A 16054-nucleotide genomic window follows, 5' to 3' on the forward strand; every position below is an offset into this window, starting at 1 on the left:
AACATTGCCTGGATGGATGGGAGCTGAACCCTCAGCAGAGGCCATGGGCAGCCCAGCAGTGTGAGCAGGCCGTGAGAATCAGCTGGGATGGAAGAATTATTCCATGCTTCCACAAAGCAAATTTTGGGTGTTGTGGGATTTGTGAATTTACTTTGATTTAAATATATGTATATAGAGATGGAGGGGGCCAAATACACGATGCGGAGAAAATGCTTGTGAATTTCATTTTTAAAAGAGCCATATTTACATTAAAAGAAAAAAAACAGCAACAACAAAACAACAACAACATTTGGGATGTGCTGCTCTGATGGAAGTGCTGTGCTCCTGTAACTTTGTGAGTGATGTGGCTGGGTGGGTTCGGATGCACACCTTGAAGCCCCCGTTTTAGCCGGCAGCGTTTCATTACTGCTCTGAGTTGCAGCCCCTGAGAAGTGGGGGGGCCGAGGAAGAAAGTGCTGACACAGCCCTAACTACGGAGCAGTGCCCTTCGTGCTGCTGCTGCAGCGATTGTCCAGGCTGCGTTGTCTGCTTTCCTGTCATTGTGCCTCGCGTTCCTTTAATTCAGGGCATTTTTTAACTTTGTGAAAGTTTGCCATTATTTAAAGCCCGGAGCGGGTGGGAAGAGCAGAGCGGCGAGGCTGGAGGAGCGGGGACTTGTTCATCTCAGCCTGATCTTGTCAGTAACAGCCGAGCAGAGGGAGAGGGAGAGCAACTCCGGCTGGGGCAGCGCTCCAAAGGTTTGTCTGTTGTTTTTCTACCGAAATTCCGCCTCGGTAGCGAAGCGTTCGGTATGCGGAGCGTTGCTCTCGATCCGCGGGTTCCGTAGTTGCGAATATGTGTGCGTTTCGGGGGCTGTTTGCCAAAGAGAAGCTTTGCCTGCGTGTGTGTGTATGTGTGTGTCGGGGAGAGCGAGTGTGTGTTACGGTCGGGAAACGCTGAAGAAGAAGAAACCCTGTTGGTTCTCCATGCAAATGACCGCTTTGGTTGTAACAAAAGCCTTGATGTTGGGCTTGGAAAAATGATCTGACAGTGTAACAACCCCAGGCCACTTTCGCCATGTTTTTGTTTATTCATGTTTCATTCCGTTTGCCGTCGCTATCGCCCAGATGTTCCCGATTTCCCCGTTTTTTTACACCGTTGTGCCTTTTTGGAGTTAGCAAGGAAATGTGTGCAAGAATGTTAACAAAACGGCGAGGTGTTGCAGATGTTTATACTTTAGTTCTTGCGCTCGCCGATCCTGGCAGAGGGATACCGTGCATATGAAGGAACGTACGAAGCATCTGCTTTAACTGCCGAGCTTGTAATTTCCAAATGTGCCCATTGTAACTTGAATATTCGCATAAACAGATGAAGTGAGCACGTTCCCGGTGCGGTGGGGCCAGTCCAGAGCTCGTTTGTTTCCTTGGGAGGGGGGGAAAAAAAAGGCAGCGAGTAAGAACGAGGAAAGGAATATCTGTGACACAACATGTATGCTCCTAGATAAACTCCTGCCATCTCGGAGTGCCTTTAAATATTTGAACAGCTTCTGTTAAGTCAAATAAAATTGGTTACCATGAGAGACAAAAAGTGTAATGGAATAGTTGGGCACACGGATGAAAACCTGAATGTAAAATTGCTTCAGAACCATTCCAAGAATTGAATTAGGTTGAAAATCTTTTTAATAACAGTCATAGTAACACGTTTAAACGTTGGAGCTTCTGAGATCCTGGAAAACAACACAGTACAGAAGCAGCAGAGGTGGATGGCATGTTCTTTTGCGGTTGCATAAATTGAAATGTAATCGTCTACTAATGATATTAAAATCAATCTGTTTTTAGGATTTTATGCTTGTTGAATGTATGAAGGCATACACAAATAAAAATCTTTAATCTCAAAGGACAATGATTCAATGTCCGGAGCCAGTGGTTAAATCAGATGTGGTAACTATGGTGAGAGGTAAAGTTACTTAGCTTCTCACAGACCGTGCATATGTGGATTTCTTCTTGTATAATGGAGATTAAAGAGAAAAGGATTAGAGAATCTACAGAGAAAATTTGAGCAGGAGACCTGTAGCCTTGCTCTGGGAATTAGCACAGAGGAGGCTTTTAGAACAGAGGCAGGATGGAAGTAAACACTCCCGTAATATATATTGATGATAATTCTAGCAAGGAATCTTTCTGCTTGGGAATATCAACAGCAGCTCACGCAGGAATGAAATCAATCCTCTCCGCATGAAAATAATCCTCCTACTCCAAGAAAAACAAATAATCAAAACCCAGCATAGATCTTTACCAAGTGACAGCATAAAATCAGGTGAAGTCTGATATTCTGAATTAACTCATTTTTAGGCTATTGCAGAATAAAGCAATATTGATTATTTGGATTGCACAGCGCTCCTATTTTTCAACACTCATATGATACGTATTTCGGGTTTCTCTGAAAAACTTCAAAAATGGTGGCCGTATGAAGTGAGAAAACTAAATCAGAGTTGAGTATTTTAGCCAGTAAATACTGGGGGAGTTTGGACTGCAGCCAAAGAGACTCTGACCTTGTTCCTGGTTTTCCTTGAGTTGAGAGGGTGCAGCATTAGCCCTGGCTTTTCAGGGGGGAATTTGAGATTATGCTGATCAGCTGAGGAGGTTATGGGTAGGATCGCCATGCCTGTATGTAAGCTGTGTGTTCTGAGAATTTCTTGGGTTACAAATTAATAGCTATTGGGAATATATAGGAAACAGAAAGAGGAGAGGTCAGGCTTCATTTCCAGTAGGGAAGGACCATTTCTCACAGTATGTGCACTATTACAGTGTAGAGACAGGTTGGGAATAAGAGGTGTTCGGCTTCCTACTCACAGAGGTTAAAACTTTCAAGATGTTAGACCTTATATTAGAAGCATCTTTGATTAAAAAATAATAATTATATATATATAAAAGCTCTGAGTTTCCCCTCCCTGCTAATGTAGTGACTGGAAAGAAAACCTATGGAAATCCCCAGGAGATCTAGGAATTCAATGTAGTTCGTACACTTGACATTAAAACTGAAGATATTTGTGGACTTGCTAGGAAACCTCTTTTAGGCCTTTGTGGGTCATAATCCCACGCTTTTCTTTCTCAGCTGTTGTCAGTGTGTTATCAGATACTGTTCAGGAGAGCCCATTCACTACTACAGTGCTGCACTGTGTTATACATGTGAATGGAATGTGCATTTTCGGACTTCAGGCAAGCTGATAAGTAATAGGCCCAACTGCACTGTAATTCATGTTGATTATAGATCTTTATCACAAGAGACCACAAATTTTATTAATTTTTCTTTTTAAGTTGTTCCTTGAAAAATATTAAAACGCACAATATGATATTATGCCTTAAGTGGGAGACAGAGAAAGAAAAGGATTCCTTATTGTTGTAGTAGGGGACAATAGTTTGCTTTTTTCTTTTGTTGGAGTTGACATTAGAATGGAATAAGTACATTGTTATTGCATTCATAATCATTCTTTCTGATGAAATTTTATATTGATGCAAAAAGCTTCCATACACTAGAACGGAACTCAGATTTAGCTGCTGATACATGATAATTAATTTAATTGTTCGATGTATTTTTGAATTGTTTTTATCATTTTTCTTTCTGAGGCCATGCTGTGTGTAAGAGATCGACACTGTACAGCCTCATGGATAAGACAGTGGAAGTGTCTTCTTTGCTTTGCTATTAGATTGGGTCAAATCCATTCTCCTTTGTTTCTTCATCCTTCAAGGTGATAATTCCTTCTAAAGTACTTCAGTATCTTTTGATGAAATTTTGAGACAAGCAGTCTTTTTGTTTTGGAGGGACACTCAACCAGTGGATGATGCTTACTCATATAATGCTTTAATATTTGCAATAAAAGTCATTAATCACTAAAAGAAATCACTAATGATTTCATAATAAAGTGTATCCAGGAAGAATCCCAGGGATAGTGCTGATGATGTATTTCCAGGATATGGCTATTTCTGAAACTCTAAGTAGCTGGTTATCAGGTGGCTGGTTCATACCTCGATATTGAGTACTGGCAGAGTATCAGTCTCTTAACATTTAGGACAAGAGATGGGTCTTAACTGACTTACTCAGCTGTCCTGCTGAGATTCAGCCAGAAGTGTAGTTTTAGCATCATCTTAGGATGTTGGGGTGTGGGGGGGAAAGTGACACTATTTCCCCTGCAGCTTGTGTTAGAATTTCACTGCAAACAGCTGTGTTTGTGCTCAAACAGAGGACGAGTTTCAGTTAAGTCATTGGATCTTCACAAGTTGAGTGAAGAAGGTTTGCAGGATTAAGTTTTACAGTATTTATCGTGTTCTGCTTGTACGTGCAGTGGAAACGTGCGTGGAAATTCTTCAGTGCTGAGCTGTTCAAAGGTGTTTGAGAGATGATTCTCACTCCATTTTCACTTCATGTAAAGCTATCTAGATAGGTTTCAGCTGCAGTGTAGGGCATATGGAATAGCTTAGTGCTGAAAGAATGTGAAGCAAAGTTTAGAGGGAATTAGAGTGAACTGTCAGCATGTACAGGTTGTTCATCACAGTTTTCATGGTATGATGATTTGCCAAGGGCTGATAAATTTTATAAGAAAGCCCTTGCCTGAGAGGAGCAGGTAAATATTAAATTGAACAAATTGTAGTTGGAAATACAAATTGTCTTAAAATTCCACAGTTTCCTTCATGTGTTTCTCCTCTTGAATTATCTGTTAGTATTTTTACCTACTACAGTCTATATTTTGTTACTGAAAACGGTCACCTGCTGCATTCTGTTCTTGGGTGTAGTTGAAAAAGACCCAAACACTTGCAAATACAATTTTGTTGTTTGAAGAGTAAGTTCATTCTAAAAAAAATCTTCAGAATCTGAAAAATAAAATGTCTCCAACAGTTTTCCATTTGTCAGGAATGTTTTTTCTTCATCTGAAGAACAAGCCGATATGGCTTAGTTTGTGAAATTTGTTTATACAATGATATTTTCTCTCTACACAGTGCCTGGAATATGTCTTAGAGCATAAATAATAGGATAAATAAAAGTTTTTGTATCCAATCAGCTTCTGTTTATCTTTCTCAGTAAGAAGTGTGGGTAAGGAGAAGGGATTTCTGGCTTTGAGAAACTGTGTGCCCTATCTGGAAGATTCTGATGTTTCTTAGGTTGGTAAATCATAGAACCACAACTGTTGATGGTTTTCCTTTAAAACAATAAAGATCAGGTGAGTTTTCTGTGGAATTCATTACAGCTATTGCTTTGTTGATGCATTACTCTGCCTTTCTAACCATGCTTGGGGTGAGGAAAGGTAACCAGTGAGGTTGTGAACTGGTAATGCCTGTAGAGGTTGGAATAACCTTCCTGTATTTTGCAGGGAAATAATGACAGTTTTAAAGCTTTTGTGTGCCCCTTTTTCTTAAATCTGTCCTAATCTGTCGTCTTTTCCTTGTTTTGCTGCCTGATATTCCTCCAAGAAAAACATAGCATGATATTTTCTTACATCTTTAACTGCCAAACGTATGGGAGCATGGATGCAATCTCTTGTTGTTTATGCTACTGTATGACAGAAAAGTAGAGGTAGAAGTCAGTAATAAATTAATAGATTATCTTGAGTACTTTTAAGCATATTATCTTTGTTGTTGTTGTTTCCTTTTTTTTAAACATCCACTCTCCTTTCACCCTCCATTGCTGCTGTGAGGGAGTGATATCAGTGTCACAGCCATTCTGGCTTTTCAGCATAAGTGATGTGAATTTGATCTAATGCAGTTAGTATATCATTCTTCAGGCCCTCTGGTAGGAATAGATAGGAAAAACAAAAGCCATAATATCCTCCAGTGTGAGCTGAGAGAAGGTGACCAGTGGAATTTTGACAGAGAAGCAGTTGGATTAATTTGTTATACTTGAGCTCTTGCCTATTGGCTGATCTGTTCACCCAAAGTCTTGGCACAGAAATTAAAGCAAAGATTCTTTGTCAAAGTATCTGGGAAAGATGCTCTTGAGAAAACTGCCATTTCCCATTCTGCTCAGTAACTGTGGGACAGGAAATTGGCTCTGCAGATTCTTACCCCCTGGGAAGTCAGACTGAGGAAAGTCAAGATCGTGGTAGGGTCACCGCTCTATAAAAGCTAAGCAGATGAAATCCTCTAATCTATTTAAGATAAACTGTATTACTTTGAGCCCTAAATTGTTAGGCTGGTGAAGATGTCAAAAACAAGATGACATATTCATTCCTGCAGGAGCAATTTGAAATCTAACTTTACTGATCCTGACATCACTGTATCAAAACAAACTCTCTTATATTTTGATTGCAGGTCAAAGTTTCAGGACCTTATTGATACTTATTTTGAAGAGACTTAATTAAATATAGGTCTCACTGCTTTCTACTCCTACGTTCACCCATGAAAGAGAGGGACTGTGGAACTGCTGGAAAAAAAAAGTGCAGGAAAGATTGCTTGCTCCCATTGAGCATGGAGGGGTTATAATCCTGCAGAGGACAGGAAGTGAGCAGTAGTGGAAGAAAGGATAGTTTCAAGTTTCTCCTTAGCATTATACATCAACATTGATAGACACAAAATTAGGAGATATGGCAGACATTTAAATCAACTTTGAATGTCATTTAAAGTTTGGAATGCTTGCTTTTTCAGCTCTGATTTTCATTACATCTCTCTTTGTTCATCTTTTATTTTTTTTTTTTCAGTTTTATCATGATTTTATATTGTTTTGCCTTACAGTAGTATATTCTAATTTTTTTTTTCTTCTTTTGTAATTTAGAGCCCACAGTGATAACTTTGCCTGCTGGTCACACACTTCTCAGAAATGTCAGTAAGATTTTCTGTCCCTTTGGATGTATTTCCAGTAAGGGCAATGCCCGAATAAAGTAAAGAAAGGTACAGCAGTTTAATCTTGAGGTGATAAATAATAGATTGTGATTGTCTAGATCCATATTGAGGTAAATATGGAGTCTGTTTGCAAGCTGAAGATGTAGGCTAGAGTTTTCTGTGTAGAAAGGTATATGAGATAAAATGTTAAGCTGACCTTTCGAAAACATCAGCAGCACCTTCTGATGAAAACTGTGACTGGTCTTGGAAGTTCCTCAATGTGTTTGTTCACTTCTGTCTCATTAAAATACTTGTCAGTGTTTTCTGTTCCAGTGTTGTGATTTTGTGTTTTTCCACCTTAATAATAGTGAACAAAATTATTTCAGTATTTTAGCTGGTGATCCTCAAATTGTTTGGATGAGGGTGCAGTCGAAAATCTTTTCTACTGATTTAAAAGCGTGAATGAAATATTCTCACTCTTGAAAGTTAAGGTTGAAGTGTGTGGAGCACAAACCATGCGAACAGCCAGGCTCGTAGTGTTTTCAGGAAGCCACTTCTCTGTATGTGCCAACCACTTCCATGCTGTTGTTGAGTGCTGTGGATCCTGACAGTATCTCAGGATCTTCATAATAAAGCATCAGTTGGAGAAGAAACAATCTGGGCATGAACCAACAGCTTGTTTCATACCTCGTGCCAATTTCTTCCAACTTTTCCTTGAAGTCAGAGCACTGCTCCTTTCTTGACAAGTTGATTATCTTGTTTAATAGAAATTAAGGTGGTGTTTTTGTCTGCATTCTTAACTATAATATTCAGTCTAGAATACTTCTGCATCCTGGGAAGAGTGTTGTCTTCAATTCATCATTTAGCTTTACACTCAAATTATCAAATTGTTTTAGCATTTATCATCTTCACTAATGGATTCACAGAGCACTTTTTTAGTACAAGCATTCACTTCTAAGAAAATGCCCACTGCAGCTTCAGAGTTATTTCCTAAACTGGTAACTGACATGAAATTGATTGTAGATGGCAGTAACCAAATTACTTAAATTCTGGAAGAAGCTGTGTATGTACTGAAGTTCCCAAAGCCAAAGTATACCTAAAATTGTCATCAAGATTTTTTTTTGAGCCAACAGCTATTTTATTGTGAGTGAGGAAAAGTCTCTTTTGTTAATAGGTCATTATCAATGCTAACTTAGAAACGACAATAATTATCATTGCAAATAGTAACCACTGAATATTTGATGGAAAACACCCAAAGCAGGCTATTAACTGTCAAGTGGTTAAAAACATGCAGTGCAAATGTTAATTTGTCCTGTCATCTTGGGTAGTTAGCATAGCATCCGATGAGGTAATAAAACTGTTTTTCTCGAATTAGCTTTTTTTGTTATTAGCAGTTTTAGTGTCTGCTTTAGAACTTTGGATTTGTAGGGATTGGAAGGGACCTCTGGAGCTGATCTAGTCCAACCCAGTGTAAGGCACAGTGTAAACGAGAAGTGTTACAGACATCAAATAGTTGTAGTAAGAATTGTTTGAAGAATGTTTGTAGAGTTATGGTTCAGATTTGGTGCACTTTGATGACAGGTATTTTATGTATTTCTTCAGCGCAGGATTGCAGCAAAATTCTGATCTTGAAAGTGTTATGGCCAGCTACTTGTCAAAATAATCTGTCCAGATGTAATAGCTGACATTTCTCTTTATCCTAATGACTATATTGTTTAGCTTCACTGCTGTGAAAGTTTTTCCACAGTTTGCAGCCTGATTCGCGTTCTTTGAAATCGGTGTTCAAACTGACATCGAGTCTGACAGTAAAAATAGGTCTCACAAAAGCAGTAGGATACCACATGGGATGGCAATACAGCATCCTCTGATTGTTGGCTTTTCAAGATCTGTATATGTACCTCTGGTTAAGACAAACTCAAGGTTAGATAAGAATGAATTCAGTTTAATTTTTAAATAAAGGAAAAAAATTTGAATAAAGGGAAAATATTACTGTACAGTAACAGACATTTTATTTTACATGCATGCTGATACTCTAGGGTAGAACATGATTTTTAAAAACCAACTATTACAAGTAATGAGGCAGATACATGTACAAAATGAGTAATGTATGGGGTTTAACAAATAAGTGATGTATCAGAGAAAATGGTTTCCAGCAGTATTTTCTTTCTGGTTTTATCTGTTACCCTTGACAGACTGTACTCACAAGCAGAATAAGCAAACATCCTGTCCCTCTTCAGTCTTTCTACCAACATAAATAATGTTACTTTCAACCAAATACATTTTATTTTGGGTCAAAGAAAGACACATCATGGCTGTTGGCAGTCGTGTATTTCAGAGCAGACTTTCTGATGAAGGCTTCCCTCATCGGGGTTGACTCTTGTGTAACTAGGAAGGTTATACTAAGTGCGTGTTGGGGAATTTCTGCTGTAGTTCTTGTGTGGGAAAAGAATTTGTCGTGTTGCCAGCTGCACAACCCAGAGCCAACAAGAATCTGGAATTTGAATTGACAGGCCAAAAGCTTTCACTGTTTGGGTTTTCAGAGATCCTAATACAATCTAAGAAGGATCTTGAGAATTTTCTGTTTTGAGATGTGTACTAAATCTTGTGTGAGATGAATCAGACTTGAATCAATACAGAATTTATATTTATGATGTCTTATAGATCAGTTTTTGCTTCTCCTGGATATTACATCCATCTTTTTTGCTTTGAGTATGACTCAAGTAATAGAAGTTGGATTGACATAGTGAGTAGTTAGGGCTTGCGAACTTCTTTCTGGTAATACAGTTACTTAAGTGCGATATAGATGGACTGAACTGTAAGTGATGCTTGCTTGGAAGTATGACAAAAGCCCAGTGGATGTGCTGCACTTATCCGTAGTGAGATCTTTCATGGACTCCAATGGGCTAAACAAGAATGTACAGATGTGTTGCTGTAAGGCTGCATTAATCAAAAAATCTACCTTCCTTTTTTTCATGCTAGTAAGAAGGCTCAGCATTGTAGATGTGTCCCCCAAAGAGGCTTGGAGGAGAAAGTTTCAGTGGCTCTCTGCTCCTTCAGAGCAAGTGTGCTATAGTCAAAGAACAAAAAACTGACCTTATTTTTAACATATATTCTTAGTGTAGGGGGAGGAGTAAAGAAGACTGAACTTAGCTTCATTTTAGCTGCATACCCTGTAATGTCCTTCAGATGTAAAAGCAGAATAACAAAAAAATGACGTGCTGACAGTTTTCAATTTTCCACTTTTCAACTGTAGAATGTCTCCATTGTGGGTCACTGCATCCATGTGGGTTATGTTAAGAGTTATGCAATGATATTATTATTAACCAAAGTAACTTTAAGTATTCGTGAGAGCTCTGGAACAGGAGGAGTTTTGAGTGTGTCCATCTCATTCAATTGTGAAAAATAAAATTCATAATTAATCTTAAAACATTGAAACAAGCATTAAATTTAGTTCTAGTTCCACATCTATTTTTAATCTTAACTATTTGGGCAAGGTACTGATATTAGAGACCTTGAGAAAACATAAAATAGTCAAACCCTCAGATGTCCAGAAAGTTTGTGTTAAAACAAGGGTCTGGTGTCATGGAAATGGCTTGGAGCTTCTGGATGGGATGCTTACTGCTTTTAGGTACAGATCTTCAGATGGCATTAACAGTAAGAGAATTTATGATTTAGAGATGACATTGAAATTTGTTTTCTGGATTTGGTTTGTCACAGGAAACTTATGAAACTTATCTGATGTTGATAAAGTCATAGATTAACGTGATAGTGACATTTACATGATGCTTCTACCTTCCTCTGTGGATTTAATGGATTTGGATTCTAGTCAATGAAACAAAGATGGTATAGACCTGAAAACCTACTGTATCTGCCCTATGCTTTAGTAACTTTTGCAGCACAGTGAAACACTATCAAGCTATGTAAAACATAGTTGACATCTGTTTGGTGTTAAAACATAGCTGCTGATGCTCTTGTGGCTTATTCCTACCAAAGCCAAACGTTTTCCTTGTACTGCCACTGGAATCAACGGGGAAGATCTCAGTGATCTTTTGTGCTGGTATGGCCAAGCAATAGCTGACACGAAATTGAGATAATGCCTTCAGGATTCCTTTTGTATTGTATTTGTATTTGTATTGTATTTGTATTGTATTTGATTCCGTTGTATTCCTTCTCAGTTTCACTTCAGGAGAGGTCGTCTTGATAGGTGTCCAGAAGTGTAGGGCTGAATGTCTGTGAAAGACAACAGAAGTTAAAGCAAACAGCTCTCACACAGAAGTCTGGCTGATAGGCCTTCCTCTCAGGCAGAACGGGAAGAATTAGACCTCTTACTTACAGTTCTTTAGTATTCATGACTGCAAGTCTGAAAATTATCTACCAAAGAAGTATTCAGTTTTGCTTTAAACAAGCTGTGTAGCCTTTTGTATTTCTCTATGATAAATTCCTCATAAAAAACAGCATTTTCTTTTGATTTTATTTTGGGCAGGTGTTTTATTATTAAGGCAAAATTAAATAAATTAAGTTGTAAATAAAGAAATAATTTAAGATTCTTTGAAGACTTTGCTTGTTTGATGGCACTCTGTTGTACTCTGGATTTGCAGTTTCTTTACAGGCAGCAAGATATGAGATGCATTTAATTGTCATGTGAACTTAAGTCTGGAAAATCTTGACTTGGTGAGCAGATTGAAAGGAGTTAATCTGAAGAAAAGTTTATGAAGGGCTGCAGTAACAGCTTTCAGGTGTGCAGGGTTTTGTAGGGTCATGGTGAAGAGTACAAGAAATGATGGACTTGGATCTCAGTAAGAGTTAGTCAGGTTGGGCTTCAGTGGAATAAACCAGATTTTCTTTTGTTTTAAAGCATAATGATACAGAAACTCTGGGATTAGCTGCTTGGCAGTCCTATGCAGTCTATGTTAACCAAGACCATGAGCTGCAGTTTGGACAACTTGTGTCAGGAATGACAGAAGTATGGATGAGCAGAGCTGGGGAAGGGAGTGGGCAGACAAGCCTTCGAGCTCTCTCTGAGAGTTTTTTTTTTTCTATGAGCCTAAGAATAGAATAGGACTAGCATGAAAAAACAGTTTGTCACTTTTTTTATTGTGGTTCACGAGGAAAGAGAGTTAACTTCTAGTCAACATTCATCTTTGTGTTTTTTTTTTGTATTTTGGGCATGTGTTCCGTGGCACTGAACTACCAGTGCTAATTAGCATGTTTAACTACTTTCCAGTATGACTCTGTAAGCGTTATATCCCATCAGTTTGCCAAGATTCAAGTTGTCTGTTCATTTCCGGGTGTTCTCTAACACTTCTAATGTATGCAAGGCCATTAGTATGCAGCTGTTTAGCAGCACCAGTCAATGAGTTGGGGCGATCTGCGCTTCGTTTTTCATCGCTTTTGAGAAAATGTCTCTTCAGAACGCGCCAGCTTTTCCTTTTCTGCAATTTGGCCTTAACGATAGGAGAGACAGCTCTGGAGCATTTTCTTCCTGTGGGTTTTTTAATCTGGTGTGGCCTGCTATTTTATGAACTCTCTAAGTGCATTTGGGTAAATGCTTATTCAGCCCTTGTGGGTTTATTCATGACTATATCGCTGAAGTATTTGGGAGTTCATTATGTTCATGCTTCCACATGAATGAAGTTGTTTTCTCTGAAAGTAGAGTTTTTAAAGATTTTTTCTTGTTAATTTCCAAAGCTGTTGGCCTACTGTTATGTAATTGTGCAATTACTCCTTATGTAATAGAAGCTCAGCACTGGAATATATTCTTGCTCGGCCACGTGTGCTAATTTCCACCGCTGAGTCTCCAGGAGGTGGGTGGGAGTTCAGGTGCATGGTCCAGCCTCTTCTGTTTGCTCTCTCAATTTTTGTTCCTGTTTAAAGATGAGAGATTTAATAAGAAAACGTCCTGGTATCCTCCTGGCATAATCTGACACCAGTAACACATTAAGATTCTTGAGAATTTACTGGCTCACCTGAAAGTCGTGCCCTAAAATGTGGTGATTGGATTTATCTGTTGTTTGCAATAAAAACAATTCTTCCTACAGTTTTAGGATGGGAGGAATTGATTTTGTCTATCTCTGTGTGTATAGGCAGACTAAAGTTACCCTTGAGAAACAGTAACTTTCCCTTTATTCTTCATGGCCCCAGGGCTATGTTCGTGAGACCTAATTAAGTTGGATGTTAAGAGGCCCACCTACAGAAACAGTCTGTTGAAATCGGTCAAATGAACTTTAATTAAAAGCAGGCACCCAATAATGGCTGTATTTTTTTAAGGTTCTATATGCTACACATTTCTACTCAATTTTTTTTTTCCTTTTTTTTTTTTTTAAATAACAGATTCACTTAAAAAGTGTCTGCACTGAAATGCATTTATTTGCTATTTGAAAAAAAAATCAAACTTTTGATGTGGAAATAAGTGAATGTTGTTTAGACTGTGTAATTTGAACTGTTCATTAATCCAAAGGTTTAATAAAGCTATTTCCCAGACTGCTTTCAGTGCCTGATGGGAAGTTAAATTCTTGAATTTTACTGAAGGAATGAAGAATTATTTGAACTTCTGTTCTTTTTGTCTGCCTCCTCCTGAAGGTTAATTCTTCAGAACTTCCTTTTGGACGGTTTGAAGAATTGTGTGCATTCTGTTGCCAAAACAGCCCATGGAAACATGGCAGTGCTTCATGTGGTTCTGAAACTGAAAGCAAGGCGTTGTGGAATGTGCTATGTTAGCATGGAGGGGCCTGGGATTCGTTTGGTTGTTCTCAAATTAATCAGAACTGAACTCATGCACACAGAAGCTACTAATGCTTTTAAGGTGTTTTTTTTTTTTCCCTTCCTCTCTTAGTTTGGTATTTCCATAGCAGAAAGCAAGTTTCTAGATATCCATGTAAGTGGAACCACTCATCAAGATAAATCAGTAAGATATCTTGTATCTTAGAGTCATAGATTTCCTTAGCTTTCCTTAGTCTTAGCTTTCCTTAGCTCATTACTACATTCTGCCTTGAGAATTTGTTGGTTTTTTTTTGCTGAGGGATAACATCCCTGTTGACCTACGTCATGACTACAGACTGTTGTGTAGATTCATCTAATTGATACTGTTTATTGAAAATAAAGTTCCCCTACACTTGCTGTGCTACATTTTGCGTTTCTTTCTGGCTTAATCCATACAGTGGCTCCATGTTAGTCATAAAGCTGTGGTGTTCGTTAACGTTAGCAAGACAATAAAACAGACAAACAATGCACAAAGAAATGATAAGCAGAAATTCTTGTGCCGTACTGTTGCTTATTTTGAAGTAGTGCCCTAATAATAGGTCATGCTTAGGCTATCAGAATGATCCCCGAAATCTCATATATGAAAAATTGGTATAAAATAACTGTAACCAAAATTTGGAAGTAGTTCATTTCATCATTCACTTTGGCTTTTATGGTTCTTTTTGTTACAGTTGAATCTCTTTACTATGTTAAAAAATGAACCAAGAATATATTTGTAGTAACTAAACCTTAAGTTTATAGCTTGTATTGTTTCACCCCTGTTGTTCTGAGGAGGCTGGAATAGAGAATTTGCAGAGTGTTTTGTAAATTCTTCTATGGTACAATTTGAAATAATGAGTATCTCATTGTGTGACTAGAATTACTCATAAATTTGCATTCCTTGTTTTTCATTCTCGATGTGTAAACAGCTACAGGGAAAGTGCAGGAAGAAGTATGCTGAGTCTCAGAAATATTAAGTTCTTTCTGTGATTAAAATTTGTCTAATTCACAAGCGTTTTACCTTTAAGTTTCAACATACGTTTTAATCTTCTCATTATGGAATAAATGAAGAGTAGTTTAAATGCTATATCAGTATATTTTGTAGTTCAGGCATTTGGAGTAGATAAGTATTTCACACTGAGTATGGTTTATAAGTCATTAAAGGAGAGGGGAATGGAGGAATACAAGACAATGCTTTTATTTGTTTTGATCTTTTCTTGCCAATTAGGTATTTTTAAATGATAGCATTTGTATATGAGGATTATACAATCTTTTGTTTTGCTAAAAAAAAATTAGAAAATAACTGAAATATTCTAAAAATAGTTGTCAGATGTTTTTATGCTGTTTTATTCTTCTATGAAATGGAATTGCAGGAGCTCTGTAGGAATGAGAATTGATCTTCTATTGATGGCTGATAATAGAGGTGGTCAGCCTGAACTCCAAATGAGGAGTTGCTGAACATGTCAACTTTGCACTATACTTGGTTCTTTCAACAAGTACTTGAAATATATGAAAAGCTTTTGGATGTTAAGTTCTGTAGAGTATTTAGATTCCTTTTTGAATGCCTGTTGTAGCAAGTAAAGCCATAAGGAATGCAAAAAAAGTTGTATAGTCTTGGATAGCATGTCCTGGTGACCAGCCATCAGCATAGGCATTGGTCTGCCTTACCAAGCACTGAACAAAGCAAACTACACAAATTCTTTTCAGTGTTTCAAACAAACATCCCTTGTTTCTTTTGGCGATACTGCCAGGGATTTTGCTGTTTAAAAACAAGTAAATGAAAAAGACTTATTTTGATTTAAAAAGAATTTTTGGAGGTTCATTGCTGAAATCATCTACATTATTGCTGGAATGAACAGTTTTTTGACTAAGAACTCCAACATGAGCCTTTCAGACAAGTGTGAATTCTATACTAATATGGGACGTTGCAAATAAAGAAATAAAAAGAAAAAATCTTGAGATTTGATTTTAAAATTAAAATGTTTGTGGAATTGGTTGTAGTTCAAGAATTCTATAAAGAAATTATTTGTCCAGCCCAAAAGGGGGTAAGGAGGAGATGAACTAACTTCTGATTCATCAGCTACTTAACATCAGTGATGTTTGTGGATCTGTGAAGAGTAGGTCTTCAGAATTTAAACCTCAGTTGGGAACAGTGTCCAAAACAGCCTTACATTTGTTTGTGGGCATTCAGAAGCATCTCTGCAGCTGAGAAATGACTGAAAAAGGAGGAGCTGTTCCACCTTTCCAGTGTTGGGCAGAAAATTGGAAGGATTGCTTTTGGAATTATTTCAGATTTGATAATTCATTGGAATTTGACCCAGACCTGAAAAAGTCACTTCATCCAATACAAACCTCAGTAAATAGGTTCACAGGCAGAACCTGTAGTCCATTAAGATTAACGTTGCTGTCAAAATAAGAACAAGGGAGCTGAAAATAAGAACCTCAGTGTTTGAACTGTTAAATCTCTCACATGCTTACCTGTTCCTGTTTCCAAAGTGGAGATCATGTGTTGAATCCAGACAAGGGGCAAA

At 37.8% G+C, this 16054-nt stretch overlaps 1 protein-coding gene across 2 annotated transcripts in view; it reads left to right on the top strand.

The window, feature by feature from the left end:
- CTBP1 (C-terminal binding protein 1) overlaps positions 1–16054 on the top strand; it is a 219733-nt gene that overhangs the window by 4147 nt on the left and 199532 nt on the right. The window contains exon 1 of one of the 2 annotated variants that reach the window (XM_031588248.2): positions 604–737. The exons of the other annotated variant lie outside the window; for it this stretch is intronic. The gene's annotated coding sequence lies outside the window, so the exon portion shown is untranslated. Of the gene's footprint in view, positions 1–603; positions 738–16054 lie in introns of those variants that run through there. 2 annotated transcript variants of the gene reach the window in all.

Source organism: Phasianus colchicus, chromosome 4 (genome assembly GCF_987193195.1).
Source record: "Phasianus colchicus chromosome 4, bPhaCol1.hap1.1, whole genome shotgun sequence".
NCBI classification, from domain to species: domain Eukaryota; kingdom Metazoa; phylum Chordata; class Aves; order Galliformes; family Phasianidae; genus Phasianus; species Phasianus colchicus.